Genomic DNA, 9,634 nt, shown 5'->3' with positions numbered 1-9,634 from the left:
ATCCCTATATAGGGATCCGAACCTGTGGCCTTGGTGTTATCAGCTCCACATTCTCCCGAGTGAGCCACGAGCCAGCCCCATCAGCTCCACATTCTCCCAAGTGAGCCACGGGCCGGCCCCAAATATCTGCACTTCCGAGAGGGCCCCCCAGACACCCCTGGTTTCTGGAGCCTCACTGTGTGTGTAGGTGTGTGTGCGCACGTGCTATTTTTTAAATTAAATATCCCAGTGCATTTTCTTTTCTTTTTGGCACGTCTTAGCACTTCCTGGCATTATGTTATTGACCATGTCTGTTTCTCTGTGGGTGTCCATCTCCCCCACTTGTCTGTAAAGCCCCATGAGGGCAGGACGGCTGGTTCTGTCATGCCCGCCATTGTGTCCCCAGCAACCTGGCACACAGTAGGTGCCCCATAAATGTTTGTGGACAGGCTAAATGAAAATGACCACATGCTAACTTTCTCTCTAGGCGAGGGGTGGATGATGGGCAATTTTATTTTCTTCTCTATGCTGATTTTCCCTAATTTTCTGCTGCACGCGCCTATTTTATAATTAGAAGAAAAGTTATTTTGAAAAAAAAATTACCCCCAAATGTCCCAGCTGCGGGAGCTGACGTGATCCAGCCCCGTGTTCCTTCCCAAGGGCAGCTGCCTCCTGAGTGTGTAAAGAGGACGTATCAATCGAACATCCAGGGGCTCCCAGGGCCAGCCCTCAAGGGCACTGGGTGGGTGAAGCAGTTAGGGAGGGCTTCCTGGAGATGGCAGCTCTAACCTTCAAGGTGCTCAGGCCAGAAACCTTGGAGTCATCCTTGAGTCCCTTCATTTACTTACACTCCACAACCAGCGCTTTAGAAAATTGTTAGATCTGCATTCACAATCTCTCCAGCATGTGCCCACTTCTCCCTCCTCTGCCTCCAGCTTGGTCAGACCCCACCATTGCCCAGCTGGGCCAGTGCAGTCACCTCTGCCCTGGTCCCCGGGCTCCCACCCTTGCCACCACAGTCTGTCCTCCCCACAGCAGCCATGGGTGGGGGTCTTTTTCAGTCTTGATCACTGCTATGTTGCTGGTGACTAGAATCAGCCTGGCACACAGTAGATGCTCCAAAATGTTTGTTTAAAAAAGGGCAGGTGTAGACACCTGCTTTGTGACAAGAGGGCCACACAGTGTGGCCTTTGGGAGAGAATTAAGTTGGAGGGGGCTCTTCTGGGTGAGGATGGTCCTGACTGTTCATGCGAATGTTTGCTAAGAACCTACTGTGTGCCATTCCTGGCCAGTGCTGGGGAAACAGAGATGACTGAGATAGACCTTTCTCTGCCCTCTGAGATCGCAGCCTAGTGGGAGAAGCAGAGCTGTGACCAGGCAGTTAACATATGGAGTGATGAGAGCCATGGTGGGGGACACTCAGGGATGTGTGCGACAAGGCCGCCCAGCTGAGGGGAGGCCTCCTGGTCCACATCTCCCCTATGGCGGTGGCTGTGTTCCCAGCCCACTGTGGTCACTGCCATCGAGGGGGTTAAGAGGTTGTCTCTGTGGAGATGTGGGCAAGAGGCCCAGAGATGGAGGGCTGGCTGGAGAGGGGATGGCAGGCCCTTGGGTCCTGGGCAGACCAGAGATGGACACATCTGCCCCAAGTCACACAGCCCTGAGTGTCCTGATGATGTGGATTCATTGAGCACCTGTTGTGTGCCTGGCTTATTTTATAGATGGGGAAACTGAGGCCCAGAGAGGTCCAAATCCTTTCTTGAGACACATGGAGCATTCCGGGATGCAAAGCTGGGTCTGTATGCTCCTGAGCTGTCATTCCATGCCCACGTTGACACAAAGCATGTCCTATGTGGCCCTGGTGGTGCTGGGGCACCAGGTATCCCACCTCCAAGAAGCACGTACTGTGTGCCTCAGCAGGGGTGCGACTGTGTGGAAGAGGGGCGATGTCAGAGCGCCCCGTGTTTAGCGGCACCTACTGCTGTCTGCTCCATGTTGAAGGGGCAGGTGGGGAGTCTGCAGTGAACATTTGCAGAGCCCCTGCTGTGTGCCCGGTGCTTCGTGGACTTCAGTGGGGGGCTGCCTCCATGTTGGGGGATTCTGTGCCCCATTTTGCAGAAGAGAAGACAGAAGCACAGAAAGCGAGAGGTGGGCTGGGATTGTCCAGTGAGGGGGTCATTTGGTGTTGGGGGGCAGTGGGGGGCAGATGCACTGAGGTGGCCGTGGATGGGCCATCATGGGAAGTGAGTTGTCTCCTAGGGGCTCCTGCAGCTGCCTTTGTGTCTCCCATCAAAACCCATGTTCTTTGCCCCACTAGATGGTGGCTTCTAGAGGGTGGGCTGGTCTGCCTCCAGCATGGCTATGTCCCTAGATAAATCCGAGGAGCTTTAAATTTGCAGTGATTTATCGTCAGTTCCGGGACTCCAGGCCTCCTCCAGCGTTGTGGGTCAGAGCTCAGCCTCTGGACCCAAACCTTGGTTCCAATCCCTGCTCTTCCTGACCTGGGGCAAGTAATTTCTCTCTATGCCTCCGTTTCGGTCTTTGGAAAATGGGGATGATGGTGGCACCTGCCTCCTGGGGCTGTCGCAGGTGGCACGAGCCGGTACAGCACTTGGTGGATGCTAAGAGCTCAGTAAATGTTGGGTTTGTCCTGAGCGCCGGTGGTGGAAGGAGAGGCACTGGGGAGAGCTGGCGCCCCTGAGGTGGCCCTTGGGTCTCCAGCACGGTCCCCACCCCTGTGTGACTACTGCCCAGGCTCCCAGGGCCGGGCGCTTCTGCATTGCCGGCCCCTCCTCCGGCGGAGTTTTCAAACCCTCACCCCGGGCAGCCGCGTGCGCTGGGATTGGCCGCCCCGGCGGTCTCCGCCTTCCTCTCCCGGGATCGGATCGGGTGTCGCGGCCTGGCACAGCGGGGCCCGTCTGTTTCCAATCTGGCCCTGCGCTCTCCGCCCCCTCCTCAGGGTTGCAGCGGGGGTGGGGGCCTCTGCCACGGTGTCCCCCATTCATCCCTCCAGACCCCAGCGCGACTGCGGGGACGGCGGGGGGAGGGAAGCCCCTTTGTGCCCGCGCCCCTTCCCCACCCCGGGTCTGGGAGTCGGGAGAGGGGACGTCCTCTGCCGCTGGGCCTCCCATCCAGCCCGGACGGGGAGGGGATCTTTGTGTCCCTTCTCCGACCTCCTGTATTTGGGTGTGTTTGCGGAGCCCTCTGCCCCCCGTCCGTTGCCATGGCCACGAGCAGCACTGGGGAAGCGGGGAGCAGGGTTGGGGTTCCCTGTGGGACCCGGCTTCCGAAGAGGAGGGGTCTCGGGTCGTGTCCTCGGGGCGCCCCCTCCCCCGGGGCTGCAGGGACCCCCCACGGAAGCTTCCAGTGCCCCGGATGGGGCTCCCCTCTGGCCCCCCCACCCCACCCCGCTTCCGGCCGGCGGCCCCGCCCTCCGGCCCACTCCCAAGCCCCCTCCCCTGGCGGCCCCGCCCTCCGGCCCGCCCCCAGCCCCCTCCCCTGGCGGCCCCGCCCCGCCCTGGCCCCGCCCCCAAGCCCCCTCCCCTGGCGGCCCCGGCCCCGCCCCGCCCCCAAGCCCCCCTCCCCTGGCGGCCCCGCCCTCCGGCCCGCCCCCAAGCCCCCCTCCCCTGGCGGCCCCGCCCTCCGGCCCCGCCCCCGGCCCCGCCCCGCCCCCAAGCCCCCTCCCCTGGCGGCCCCGCCCCGGCCCCGCCCCCGGGCCGGCCGAGCTCGCTGGGCCCAGGCCTCTCCCGAGTCCTCGCCGCGCCGCGCTCCGCTCGGGACAGACTGGGGGACGCGCGCGCCGAGGGCCCGGCGGAGGCAGCGCGCGGCTCGGGCACCGATCTCCGAGCCGCGGGGTGAGTGCTCCTGGGAGCCCCTTCCAGCCCGAGGCCCGCTTCACGCTGGGCTTTGTCCCCTTCCTCCCCCCACCCAGGCTCCGAGGAGGGGACCCCTGCGTCCTCTGCACCCAGCACGGGCCTGGCCAGGCCGGCCGCTCTCCGGGGACGGCTTGGGCCCGCCGCTGCCTGGAGCCTTCTCCCCACCCCGCACTCTGACCTCTCGCTCACACTTTGGAAAACTCTGGACCGTTATGCTCTGCGGGGTCCCCTCCCCCGCCTGTCCCCCCACCTCCTTCCCAGTCCCCTCTCCCGGCTCCCGGGGGCGGAGTCAGGCAGGGGCAGCCTCCGCTGCCATCCCGGGTGCTCTAATGGGGGGGCGGGGGCTTCCGCAGGCGACCCAGACCACGGAGGAGGGACAGGTAGGGGTGGGGGGTGTGCGGCTGGGATCCCTGCTCTTAGCCAACCCCCCCAAATCGCAGAAAGTTCCCCTCACTCCACTTGTCCCTGGGCCCCTTGGCCTGTGGACCCCGGCTTGACCTTGTGCCTCCTCGGGGCCTTAATAAACGGGCATCAGGGCCCAGGGAGGGGCCTCGGGTGTTCTCTTCTGGACCGGTCAGGGCAGCTGCCGCCTTTCCGTTCCCTATTTCTGCTGCTCAGCTCCATGCCTCTGCCCCCTCAACCCCCTGCCTCAGCACCCCCTGTTATAGCCAGGAGAGCCCTGCTTCTCATGATCCTTCTCACAGTCCCGGGCTTGTGGACTTTGGGGACCTCCAGGGTCTTCCTGCCACTCTCAGCCCCTGAGCCCTGCCTGCTCCTTCCCAAGCCTCACCTCCACCCCTTAAGGCTTGGGCAGACCCCCAGAGCAGATGCGAAGGAGTTGCAGCTGGAGGCTGGACCCAGGTTGGTTCCCCTGCCTGGGGTGGTCTCTCTCCGTGGCTTCAGTTTCCCCCATCAAATAGAGGTGACCACAGGAAGGATGTGGATACAGTACCAAGTGGGGCCGGGCATGCATGCAGTAGACGTCTAATCCATGCAAGGGCTTTGTCACATTACTGGGGTGGGAAGGAGTCTCCCATCCTGGGGGGTGACAACCCCATAGTGGGAGCAGAGCTGTGATGGGGGTGCACAAGGTGCTGGGGGAATCCCGAGGGGGTCTTGATCCAGCCTGGGGCATCCAGGAGGGCTTCCTGGAGAAGGTGGTAGCTCAGTTAAGACCTGAGGCTGAGGGCAAGGGCTGAGGTTTGTTGGGGAATGAGGAAGGGTGTGCTGGGTGGAAGGGACAGTGTGTACAAACACTCCTAAAGGAGCCAAAAGGCTGCAAGAAAGGGTAACCAAGCAGTAAACGAAGTGTGGCAACAGGGGCATGGCCTGATGGGGTTGGCAGAAGCCAGGTTGGTGGCACTAGAGGCTATGGTTAGAAGTCTGGGTGTTCATGGACATTGATGGAAGCCATGGAGGGTTTTAGAGCAGAGGAGGAACAGGGCTGGGCTGAGGAGTCCTGGAGTGAAGGGAGGAGTCCAGAGCGAATCAAAGCTCAGCCTGGGGTGGAGGGTCTTGTGGCTACAATCTGAAGGCTGAGTTGACAGGTGGGCTGCTGGGAAAGGGTGTACCTGGTGCGGGGACCTGCATTGAGAAAGTCTCAGAGGCCTGAGGCTGTGCATTCCAAGATCTGCGGTAACTGGTGGGGAGAGATAGCAGGAGGGGCACAGGGTCACATTGTGGAGGGCTCAGAACACAGAGCGGAGGAGCTGGGAGCCCTGGCAGGTGTGTGAGCAGGGCAGGGACATGCCAGATCTCGTCGTCTCAGGCTCTTTTGTGAGGCCAGTGTGGGGGACACACTGACGGGAGCAAGCTTGGCAGCCTGAGCACCGAGGGAGTGTGGACTCTGGGCTCAGTTGAGAGCCAGGCTCTGGCATGGAATTTGAACCCAGCCCAGCCACCTCCTCAATGTGTGGCCCTTAGTGAGCAGTGACCCCTCTTAGATCCTCAGTTTCCTCATCTGTAAAACAGAGGAGCACTGGGAACATTTAATGGGGCTGGGCCTGACTTCCCATCTACCCGCCCCACCCACCCACTCCTGGCTTTGGGGGCCCTTGGGGCCAGCGTCCTGAACTTTCATGTCCTCCCAATACAAATCAATAGTCAATTAAAGCCGGATCCCTCAGTATGGACCTCAGTTCCGGGAAGGGTGGCAGGGCTGGTCCCACCCTGCCCCACCCTGGCACATGTCCCGGTGCGGGAGACATTGAAGCTTTAAGAGGGAGAGGGGCTTGGTCAGAGCCACCAGAGTGCACCTGTGGCCACAGAGCTAGAGCCGGGGTGGGGGGTTGCTGGCCAGTGGGGTTCAAGCCATCAGTCCCAGCTGGACTGACACCAGAGTGAAAGGGGTCCAGGAAGGCTGGAGGCCCCTGGAGGGTTCTGAACTCCTGGAAATAGGGTTCCAGGCAGCGAGGACAATCCGTGGGCCCAGAAGACAGACAGCGCTGGAGAGGTGTGGCGGGGGGTGGGTGCGAAGCAGGGAGAGGTTGTGCAGGGTTGGACCACACTGCCAGTGTTGCCAGCCTTAGTTTCCCCTGGTCTAGGGCCATGGGAAGTCCCCAGAGGGTTGGGATTGGGCAGATTAGCCCCCAGACTCTCCCAGGACAGGCTAGACCGTGTTCTGAGCCTGTCCTGGGGGGGTCTGTGAGAGGCACCCACGGCGTCCTCAGGCCTGAGGAGACCCCGCCTCGTGAGAGTGACATAGCCTCTTAGCTGCTCAGCTCTGGGTCATAATCACCCCTTTATGCTCCTTGGGCCGCGTGGGCACACAGAGCCAGCTCCAAGATCGCGTGACCCACGCCCTGGCGCCTGCTTGGAATGGGTGCCCACTCGCCCCCCATCAGGGCAGCACGGGAGCCCCCAGAGGCAGCTCAGCAGGCTGCACCTGGCCCCAAGAGAGATCACACAGTGGCTAGAAGAGGACACAGACATGTGATTCAATGTGGGCTCCAGACCCGAGGTCCCACCACAGCTGGGGGCCTTGGGCGAATCCCTGCTCCTCTGTGAGCCTCAGTTTCCTTCTCGTAAAAGGCAGAGACCCACCTCCAGCCAGAGGCTGTGAGGAACGGTGGCAGCTCAGCACCTGCTGCAGGGGAAGCTCCTGGATGGTGGCTGGGTGGGGCGGGCTGGGGCACAGGTTCTAGGTACGGCAGCCACTCTGTTCCCTCTCTCTCCCGCCCCCCATTCAGCCTCATTTGTCACCTGTCATCTCCCCATGGGCAGCCATTCCCTTCCCAGGGGCCACACCATCCCCTGGGAGCTTAGGGATTGCTGGACCTGCCTCAGTTTTCCCATCATGATGGCAGGGCTGATGGCTCACGCTGCTTTGTTGCAAGAGGGGTGGAGTGAGGGGTTGGCCTGGTTCCAACTGCCCAGGGCTGTGCAGGGCTCCTGGCTGCCTTGTGGGTCCAGTCCACACCCTCTTCCCTGCTCTTCTCTCTCCCCAACTCCCTCCGCGAACCTTTAAGTGCTGCGCCTTGATATTCCCCAAGCTGTTCTTTGTGCGGAGACTCCCTTGCCTCCGATTCTCAGCCACCCTTTAGTCTCCAGCCAATTAATAATAATAATGTTAAATACAGAAGCAACACGTGCAAATGTCCTGAGGCAGGACTGTGCCCTGAGGGCTGTGGACAGAGAAGGGACCTGGCTCAGGTGCTCACAGGTGCCCTGTGGCTGCTGTGGGGGTGGAGGGAGCAGGGCAGGAGCTGGGGGACCAGAGTGGAGGTGATGGGCTGGTCCAGGTGGGTGTTGATGGGGTGGGCCAGGTAGAACCAGAAGAAAGTGTTAAGAAGTGGGAAGATTTGGGGTAGATTCTGGAGGCAAGGCTGGTGGGACTGGGTATTTTCCCAGTCCATTGTAGAAGACCCCACACCTGGGGTCTTCCAGGAAGCGAGATTCATGGGCTTTGCAAGGTTCTGCCCCCATCATGGGAAGTTCCTTCAGGGAGAATTGGCGCCTAAGAGACCCTAGAAACTTCTGTCTTCTGTGGTGGTGTCTGAACCCCATTCCCCCAGTGTCTGTCCTACTCAGTCACCCCTATTCTTGCTTCATCATCCAGGCCTTGAAAATCCCCATTGTTGTGGCCACGACCCTGCCCCCAGCAGGCTGGAGTGACGGATTTGGGGGAGTCCATGGGTGAACCGTTCCTGCGCCTGGCTAAGCTCCATCCTGCCCATCTATCAAGAAGGCGTGGGCCCAGCAAGGCTTGGGCTTAGAGAGCCAGGGAATAATTAGGGGCCTCCCAGTTTAGAAGGCAGCTGCTCCTGGCTCCCATGGGGAATGGGGCTGCAGGGGAAGCTGCTGTGGCTGGGCCCTCAGTGCAGGTGACCCTCACCCATGCCCTCTGGGCTGCAGGCTTGATGTGCTGCCTCAGTTTCCCCAGAGGATCTCCAAGGGCCTGCCCAGCTGACCCGAGTGGTCTGTGTCTGGCCTCCCCTCTTCCCAAATGTAGCCAAGCAGATGTGCATCTACGGGCGGAGCCAGTCACTGTGGTCACCCTCCCCCCAGCTGGCCATGGGGCTGTTTTCTCCAGTTGGGGCCACCGCCTTTCTCCTTGGCTACTTTTGCTCTTAAAGGGCCCAGGATGGGGGCTTAGGGCAGGGGACCAAGTCTGGGCTTCATTTTCTCCATCTGCCTGGTCCCCAACTGGTTGTGTCCAAGTGCATATCTGCCGTCTGACTGTGCATGTGCACGGATGTGTACAGGAGAGGGATCTGCGTTTGCACGTCTGTATTTGTTATCTAGCTGGGTGCACATGCGGTCTGCTGGTTGTGTGGCCTGTCCTAGTCTGTCTGTGGTCTCTGTGTGATGTTTACCTGCTTGTGTGCCCATAGATCTCTGATTTCACTGCATGTCTGTATTCGCCAGCGACCTGACCATGTACGTGTACTGCCTGCCTGACCATGACCCTGTATGTATATCTCATCTGGCTGGGCACTTGTGGCCCATGTGCACTTGTGTGTGTCTCTAATCTGACTGTTTATGGGCCCCTGGTGACTCTTTGTGTGTATTTTGTCTGGCTCTTGTGTGTGTGTCTGAGGTCTGATCTTGTGCATGTCAGTGTTTGTGGTCTGACTATGCACAAGTTTTGTCTGACTGTGTGTGTGTGTGTGTGTGTGTGTGTGTACCCATCTCTGTTGCCATCTGTGTGAATGCATCTGCATCTGGTCGCCCTCTCTGTCTGTGGCCTGACTGTGTGCATGTTGAGCCCCCCAGCCTTCCACCCACCCCCACACCAGCTTCTCTGTTTCCCCACCCTGGGCCATGACCCGACCACCACCGGCCCAGCCCCAGAGCTGGGCGAGGTGACCGCAGCTGGATATTTTAGGAGCCAGAATCACAGGGGCTGCCCCGTCATTACATGGCACTGGTCCCTGTGGCCACGGCCTGGACCCGCCCAGGCCATGACCTGGGGTTGGTGCAGGGCTGACTGGACCACGGGGCCCTCATTTTCAGGCCTCTCCCTGGCCCTCTGCCCTGGCTCTGGCCAAAGGGGAAATTGGGTTCGAAGTGGACGATGATGGTCCCTTCTGCTGTGGAGGAGTTTAGGTTCTCGGAGGGGACACAGACGCTGAGTGACTAACATTTGTATTTAATTTAGGAGCTGCAGAAGATGCTGTGCAGGATGGTCTTAGTCACTTCTGAGGCTCTGGGATGTGGAATGAAAGGAGGGCTTGACCTTTGAGGGCAGAGAGGACTTCCTGAGGGAGTCACAGCTGAGCTGAGACCGTCATGCAGTGGGGGGTGGCATTCCTGGCAGAGGGCATGACAGAGGCAGAGGC

At 60.5% G+C, this 9,634-nt stretch overlaps 1 protein-coding gene across 1 annotated transcript in view; it reads left to right on the top strand.

Annotated features, from left to right (window-relative positions):
- The first annotated feature begins 3,758 nt into the window (after nucleotides 1–3,758).
- Nucleotides 3,759–9,634, top strand: part of PTPRS (protein tyrosine phosphatase receptor type S) — a 68,120-nt gene continuing 62,244 nt past the window's right edge. The window contains exon 1 of the mRNA XM_063108876.1: nucleotides 3,759–3,833. The gene's annotated coding sequence lies outside the window, so the exon portion shown is untranslated. The remainder of the gene's footprint in view (nucleotides 3,834–9,634) is intronic.

The sequence above is a fragment of the Cynocephalus volans genome, chromosome 10, assembly GCF_027409185.1.
Source record: "Cynocephalus volans isolate mCynVol1 chromosome 10, mCynVol1.pri, whole genome shotgun sequence".
Taxonomy (NCBI): domain Eukaryota; kingdom Metazoa; phylum Chordata; class Mammalia; order Dermoptera; family Cynocephalidae; genus Cynocephalus; species Cynocephalus volans.
This window is presented reverse-complemented; position numbering and strand designations above follow the sequence as displayed.